The 7,415-nt window shown below is 38.2% G+C and overlaps 1 long non-coding RNA gene across 1 annotated transcript; it reads left to right on the top strand.

The window, feature by feature from the left end:
- Positions 1–488: 488 nt before the first annotated feature.
- Positions 489–6,886, top strand: LOC147306763 (uncharacterized). Its single transcript, XR_015126478.1, has 3 exons — positions 489–546; positions 6,458–6,621; positions 6,755–6,886. It is a non-coding gene; the product is annotated as an uncharacterized LOC147306763 (long non-coding RNA).
- The last annotated feature ends 529 nt before the right edge of the window (positions 6,887–7,415 follow it).

The raw sequence follows: 7,415 nt of genomic DNA, 5'->3' as shown, positions 1-7,415 counted from the left end.
TTCTCTTTCTCCTCTATGTCTTATTTTTATTATTTTATTTTCATTATTGCTTGTTATTACAACGACATCTGATTGAACCTGTTCCTGTTAATCATCAGTTTTCATCCAATCATCGCTCAGACACTTAAGCAATCTGAAAATTCTAACTCTCACATTGTTGCAGATCTTTGATTGCGCTATCTATATGCAAATCATGTGTGAAATTCGACCACAGCTCGTATTTTGCAGGCTTTTGTTGGGAACCTGTGTAACTCAATATCATCTATTAAAAAACCAAGTCACATATTCGGTAAGTTATAAAGAAGCTTTGTAGGGGGGGGTATTTATTTGCAGCAGCCTTGGATAACTGTAATAACAATTTTCAGCACCAATCCATTCAACACATAGTGTGTATGTGTGTTTACAGTTGCCTAGTTGCTGAATGTGCACAGCCTCGCGTTCTCTCCCAGCAGCTGCGTGTTTCCCAAGGCTATCGATTTTCTTATACAGCACATAGCAGAACAGCATGCAAATCTTCCACATGATCAACTCTCAAATAGGAATGAGGTAAGTAACGTTTAATGGAGTTTAGTGTTCTGATTTCAAACTTTCATGAGGCTTCATAAAAGCAATTATGTTAGATGTCGGATACAAATGCAGAAGATTCAAGAGAATCAAATTCATATAACAGGATAACATGTGCTCACATAGACTTAATTCAAAATGGTTTAGTGTCATCATCATGTTTGAGATTTGTGTATTTGGAACCAGGATGTATCTTTATTAAAATGCAAACCAAGCTATTTTTAGAAGACTACTTTGATTTAATAGAGTGATTGTCTAGCGCTGGTGTGATTATACCAGCTTCAGTTATTCTAGAGGATCAGATTAAGTAGTAGTAGTGTAGTATATTACAGCTTCAGAAGTAAAACAGCAACCCTCATCCTGGTGCTCTGATGATGTGGACAAGGAAAGGAAACGTGGGGTTTTTTTTATTTTGTTTTGTTGCTTTTGCTTGTTTGTTTGTTTTCTGACTTTTCCTTATCCATACAGCCCAGATTTGTTCATTTTGGCTTTACAGTGATGGAGCTTTCTTAATGGACTTGAGGATAAATTGTTCAGAATGAAAACTCTAAAGTGGCCCAGTGCAGTTAAGGGACTGTACAAACTCATTTGAGTGGAGTCAAGTATAAGACATTTTAATGTTGTATCTGGTACAGAAAGAGAAAGCTAATTAAGACATTAAGATTTTTTTCTGTATTCTGTCAACTAATATCCCAAACCCAGATTACAGGGTATATAAGTAACATAGTTCCAAATTTTAATTGCAAATGCCTTATGTCTCCAAATCTAGCTACTGTTTACCACAATATTCTCTAATATAAACAGTAATAAGTTAATCAAGTTAATGTTTGCACCCTAGGCACCAATATGTACATTAGTAAGATTAGAAATGTCCAAATATATGGTCAACACTGAAAAGTTATGCATATTCCAGTCAGTCTAATAACTTGTTTTTGCTTTCCAACACTATTAAAACTCTCATTTGCTCTGCCTTTTTCTGACACCTGGTCCTTGCAAGAAATAAATCTGATAATGAAGGTATTTACATAAATGTCAACATGTGGAAACTGATGATGAAGAAATGAACATTGCGAGACTTGCTGTAAGTGCCACTGTTGATCAGTGAAAAAGAATCAGTCTGAGGCGACACAGATTAGATAGGAAGGAGCAGCTGATGTACAGTAGCTACAGTAGCTTCTCTCTTGTGTCTTTTTTACATTGCAAAGCTAACAGCAGCCAATATGTCAACAATGTAATGCTCATGTTCAAATAGATACCCATTCAGGTAACTCTAATAATGTGTATATATATATGGCTTATACCACTAATCTTGAGCGTACATATGGTTTCCTCCAACTTTGAGGAATAATCTAAGGATAAATGCAGTACTATAGTGGCTTTTAGCAGTGTAACAGGCCCTAATAATCATATGATTATGTAACTACAGTTTAGCAAGAGTGAAATTTAGAAGAAAGAAAATTTAAACTAACATGTCTCATCTGCTTAATCAAATTATAAATGGTTTAGTAATTACAATGCCTAACATAACAATGCTACATCCATGTCAGTCAGGTGGTGCTACACGGGCTTGTAAAGAAATCTCAAAAGATTTAGAAAAATATTTAATCTGTTCAAAACCTCTTAATTAGTTCACTTGCACTTCCAAGCAGTTCAAAAAAACAAAGTGTAAAGGTAAGGTGATTTTTATTTTAGGAGGTTAACAGCTATTATTTATCATACAGCAACATTTTTATGCAATAACATATCCGTGAAATAGGCTGGAGATGACATCATATACAACCATATATCATAGTCTGACTAGTTGCATTGTGCAGCAAGTGCAGATACTCAAGTATATATAGGAGTTATTTTTCAGCTGTAGCTGCATTTTTGCAGAACGTATATTTGCATCCGTTTGCCTAAAATGTGAGAAACCACATTCATCTTTCTTAAAATGCCAATAACAGCAGCAACATTGCCTGTGCCTGCTATTAGTCAGTGATTCAGGCATGCAGATGAGATGTCTCAGTGAGCCGTCTTGCCACAAATCTCTGCACGCTTGTCACGCTCATGCTCTCCCATTAGACCATGTTTTCTACATCTCTGCATCTGCATCGGTGCGTCGCAGCTTGATCTAACCTTCAGGTTAAGGCCGTTTGACACAGACGGTTATCAGATAGTATTATCATGGAATTGCCATGTCCAGACGAGCACTGAGCACATACAAGGTCTGATAAGAGGCATCCATGGCAGTTGGTGGGTCGTGTTTTTTCTTGAGCCCCACCGGACCAGAGTGTTCTGTAGTTGTAAGCCAGGTGGAGGAGGCAGCCTGTGTAAACTGGATAAAGAGAAACTCTGTTGACCTATGTATTTGCTTTGGTCTAGAATTTTGTATAATGATTAGGCTCTGAGGCCAGTTCAGCAAGATAGTAAGAGCTTTAAATCATGATAGTGGGTTTGCTGGTACAACAGCTGGTGCCATCTTGGAGTACTAATGTGTCATGAGTGTAGAGTTGCCTGGCAGGACTGTATGTGACATTAAAACTAAATTAAAAGTAAAAATACCATTCATTTTTGTTTGTTATTCGTTCAACAAACCTCCAATAGCAGATGGATTACAGAAATACTTGTAGTTTCAAATATTTTACAGTTATAATTGTTTTAAAAATTCCTGTTTTGACTGTTTTTGTACCACACTGTATTGTATTGGTCCCACAATCTGGAAGGTTCTCATTCTTTAGCCTATATCTGAGCTATGATTTTGTAGCAGTTGGCAAATTTTGCTTGTGTGCGAGCATTCATTTCCATTAGTATTCATTTCAACCCATGTTTCAAGCTACTAAATTGATATAGCTCCGACTCCGAAAGTTCAGCTCTATCCGTGCTAAATTCCTCGTTGTTCACTAGCTAGCAGATGTATAGCTGTGTGTGTTAGGATGCCTGGGTCGTTGACCCAGGGTTTTTGAGTTTATTATATTATTTATAATTTCTAGTCTTTGGGTTTTTGTTAGAGTCATGTCTTATGGTTTGTCTCTGTGTAATCCTTAGTTGCTGTCTCCCCTGTCCGTTATATCCCCGTGTCCAGTCAGTGTTTGTGTCTGCCCTGGTCCCACGTCTCTGTTCCCTCTGTTGTAGTGCCTGCATGTGAGTCTGTGTCTTTGTTCAGTCTGTGTTATGTGTTTCCTGTTTTACTTTGAAGGTCTCTGTCTTATCTCAGTGTGTTCAGGTTATGCTTCCTTGTCTCGTCAGTTCTGATTTTCCCCAGCTGTGTTTCCCTCCTGTTGTCCATTCCCTGATTGCTCCCTCTATGTATTTAAGCCCTGTGTTGCAGTTTGTCATTGTCGTGATCTACCCTTATCTTGTTGTGTGTTCTGTGTAAGGTTATTTTGTAGTCTCAGTTTTGTTACCCTTTTTAAGTTGAGCATTAAAGCTGTTTTGAGTTCAAGTTTTGTTTCTGGAGTCTGCACCTTGGGTCCTTTTCCTGCCTGCACACAGCCGTCACATAACAGTGTGTGTCTGTTGCTTTGTTTGGCAACTGGCACTGATGGGTTTTTTTTAGAACTTTTATGCTCGATCAAAGCTGCTGAAAGCAAGCAAACGATATTAAAAAAATGTGCAGTCTGTAAATATTCAGGTTGAAACTACAACTACTGTAACAGTCAGAAAATGGACCTGCTCGCCCATGTGACCAGACATTCGACGGATACTGCAAGTCCTGTCTTATAACACTCGTGGCTATTTTCACTATTGCAAAAACTGTTAACTGATATAAAAACTACCAAAAAAAAAAAAAAAAAACCTATTATATAAACTAAAGACTAATATTTTAATCATGTATAATATTTGATATTTAATATTTAATCTAATATTTTTAGGCATCAAGCCATTAAGTGATGTAAAATTAGAAATACCAAGGGTGGGTGGAGGAGCTAGAAAGGATACGAAAGGGGAAGCCAACAGTAATAATTGGAGCCCTCGGGGCTGAACTGGTAGAGTGACTCCAGCAGGTTCCAGGAACGACATCCGAGAACTCTGTCCAGAAGAGTGCAGTCCTAGGAACAGCTAAGACACTGCAAACTCCCAGACCTCTGGCAGAGGAGGAAACAGGGATCAAAATACTGACGGTCTCATCTTCTCACAGTTCCTTCATTCTCTTGCTCTCCAGTATTTTTTACTGTTCTCCTCCCTAATCCCCATCCCAGATTCTCTATTCCACAGATAAAGACTGACTCTCCATCCCTCACATTAAATTTTGGGGGACAAAGATGTCAGTGCTGTTGTCCTGACTCTCTAGAAAAGGCTTTCCTCTGAGATCACCAGAACTCGATCTGTGGACATTTTCCAAAAAGTAGTTGAAATAATAGTTATTCAAGCTTTGGGGCTTTGACTTGTTACTTTGTCATTATTATTATTATTATTATTATTATTATTATTATTATTGTTGTTGTTGTTGTTGTTGTTGTTGTTGTTAATATTAGACAACACATTCAACCTCCTAGAACACAGCCGCCATGAAAAGACTTGGATTGCCAACTGATAAAGAGGGCAGGACTTCCAGATATCTGCATGTGCAAAAACCTCTCTGAAAAACTTGTCCATAATTATACTGAGTTTATTTATCGAAATGTACATTTTATAAAGATATAAAGCTTCTCCATCACCTAGTGACCCTGAATTGAATAAACAGCTAAGGGGATGGATGGATGGATGGATATGTTTTATAAAACTACTTTAATTGTGTGGTGCCTGTATGTAAAGTAATTAACCAAGAATAACCTCAGGCAAGGTTGTACTTTTCCATCTTAGGGGAACTATGAAGCTGCACCCACCAATTATCTTTAATATGAAGTGATTTTTAATTCAGGTACCTGAACGTAAGGAGGGGAAATAAAACTCAGCATAGATTGTAAAGTTCACAGACAGATGGTTAAATAATCAATTAGAAAAGATGCAGCATATTGGAGAGCAAAGAAAAGTAATGTGCCTCATTTTAAACATAAGTTTTATGTTATATTTTAAGAAGTTGCAAATGATGAAGAAGAAAGTTTCAGAGCTGATGGGCACTGACTGAAAAAAGCCTGCTCACCTCTAGCTAAAAGAGACATCGCTGTCCTCAAACACACCTAGCCTTTTGGCTGCTGGGCTGAGATTTTATAGACAGGGACCCGAGTTGTTTTGCAGAGAGGATATGGGCAGAGGGCAGGAAATAATTGTGTCAGATTTATTTCCATTTTGCTGGAGGGAGCTGTGGGACATCTAGTACTTGATTTCTGAAAGAGCAGACATTAGCTCCTGGAGGTTGCTTTAATCACTGTTTTCCAGTGGGACATAGATCTGGGTGCTGTATGCATAACAGAGATGATAAGAAAAAACTGTGCTTGCATATAATGTGTTCTAATACTTATAGGCCTGGAAAGGTGCTTTGAGCTGCATCGCATGCTAATTTAAAATGAACCAACTACAGCATGTTAATGGTGTTAATAATTGATTATCTTAATCAAAGCTGTGTATGTGCTGTTCAGAGATACATCAAACATTAAAGATACAATTTATTTTTCTAAACTTTTGCTAAAAGCAGTCATTTGAAATTCAATCAGTTGAAGAATGAAGAATAGCACTGGAAGAGGTCATAGAGGTCATTTTGCAAAGTAGTAATAGACTTATTGTTTAGGTTGGAGGGCTCATTCTCATGATGGATTCAGTAGAACTGCACCTTATTAGCCATTTACATTCATGAACCATCTTACACAATGGTTGCCAGAAGGCATTTAATCCCCCAACAGCTTTCTTGTTTTACATATTAATTGTATAACTGTTTAGTTCTACAACTATCAGAATTAATTTTCAGCTAGATGACATCATTAATGGATATTTCTGAGTGTGTCTACTTACTGTCTGTCCTCTACTTGTTTAGCCAGCGTGGGTGCAGCCCTATGTGAGGTGATGTGAGCCAGTCAGATGAAGACATCAAATGCCATTGCTGGAACCGTGACACCCACTGAAGAGCTGGAGAGCAGGGCAAATGTTGATTTCCCTTCCTGACGGGCTGAGCAAACATGCAATAACAATATGGAGTAGGTAATTATGATGGGAACTCATTCAGTAAATATCACTTTAGCTCCATCTCATTAACAGAGGAATAAACCACAATGTTGAACAATATTAATAGATTGTTTAACTCATCATTAACCTCCAGTGCTTAACTTGCCAGATTCCACATTGTTTTTGCGCTGGAAGGAGAACCGGCGTGTCGGTCTTTCAACACAGCAGCTTCAGCAACAAAAGGTACTGTCTGTACCTGGTTTTCTCAGCAGAGGAAAGCTGCCCACACATTTATTTTCAGATCTAGAAAACACCGGGTGCACTGGCAGTGTGTGTTTAACATCCCCTCTCTGTCATCGCCCACAAGAGATAAGAACTGTTAAACATTCAGGTGCTCATTTGAGTCTTCCAGGCTAGCTAAAAAGAACAGCTTTGTAACAGCGCATTGCCTATTTGCTAAATATACTGCTGTGACATTTGTTGTCATGGATTTTCTCATTACGTGTGATAGCACGTGAACAGAATGCAAATCCACTTTGTCTACAGTATATTTATTTATATATGATTTCTAAACTTGTGGGGATAGGTTAATTGGATAATCCAAATTGCCACTAGGTGTGAATGTGCGAGTGAATGTGAGTGTGAATGGTTGTCTGTCCCTATGTGTTAGCCCTGCGACAGACTGGCGACCTGTCCAGGGTGTACCCTGCCTCTCGCCCTATGACAGCTGGGATAGGCTCCAGCGCCCCCCGCGACCCTGAAAAGGATAAGCGGAAGCGAATGGATGGATGGATTTCTAATATTCTATATAACTTTAATTTATAGTTACA

Source organism: Aulonocara sp. 'chitande type north' Nkhata Bay, linkage group LG19 (assembly GCF_057382095.1).
Source record: "Aulonocara sp. 'chitande type north' Nkhata Bay isolate Kocher_YH1m ecotype deep benthic linkage group LG19, A_spYH_male_GT1.1, whole genome shotgun sequence".
Lineage (NCBI taxonomy): Eukaryota > Metazoa > Chordata > Actinopteri > Cichliformes > Cichlidae > Aulonocara > Aulonocara sp. 'chitande type north' Nkhata Bay.
The sequence above is the reverse complement of the archived record's forward strand: the minus strand, read 5'-3'. Positions and strand labels throughout refer to the sequence as shown.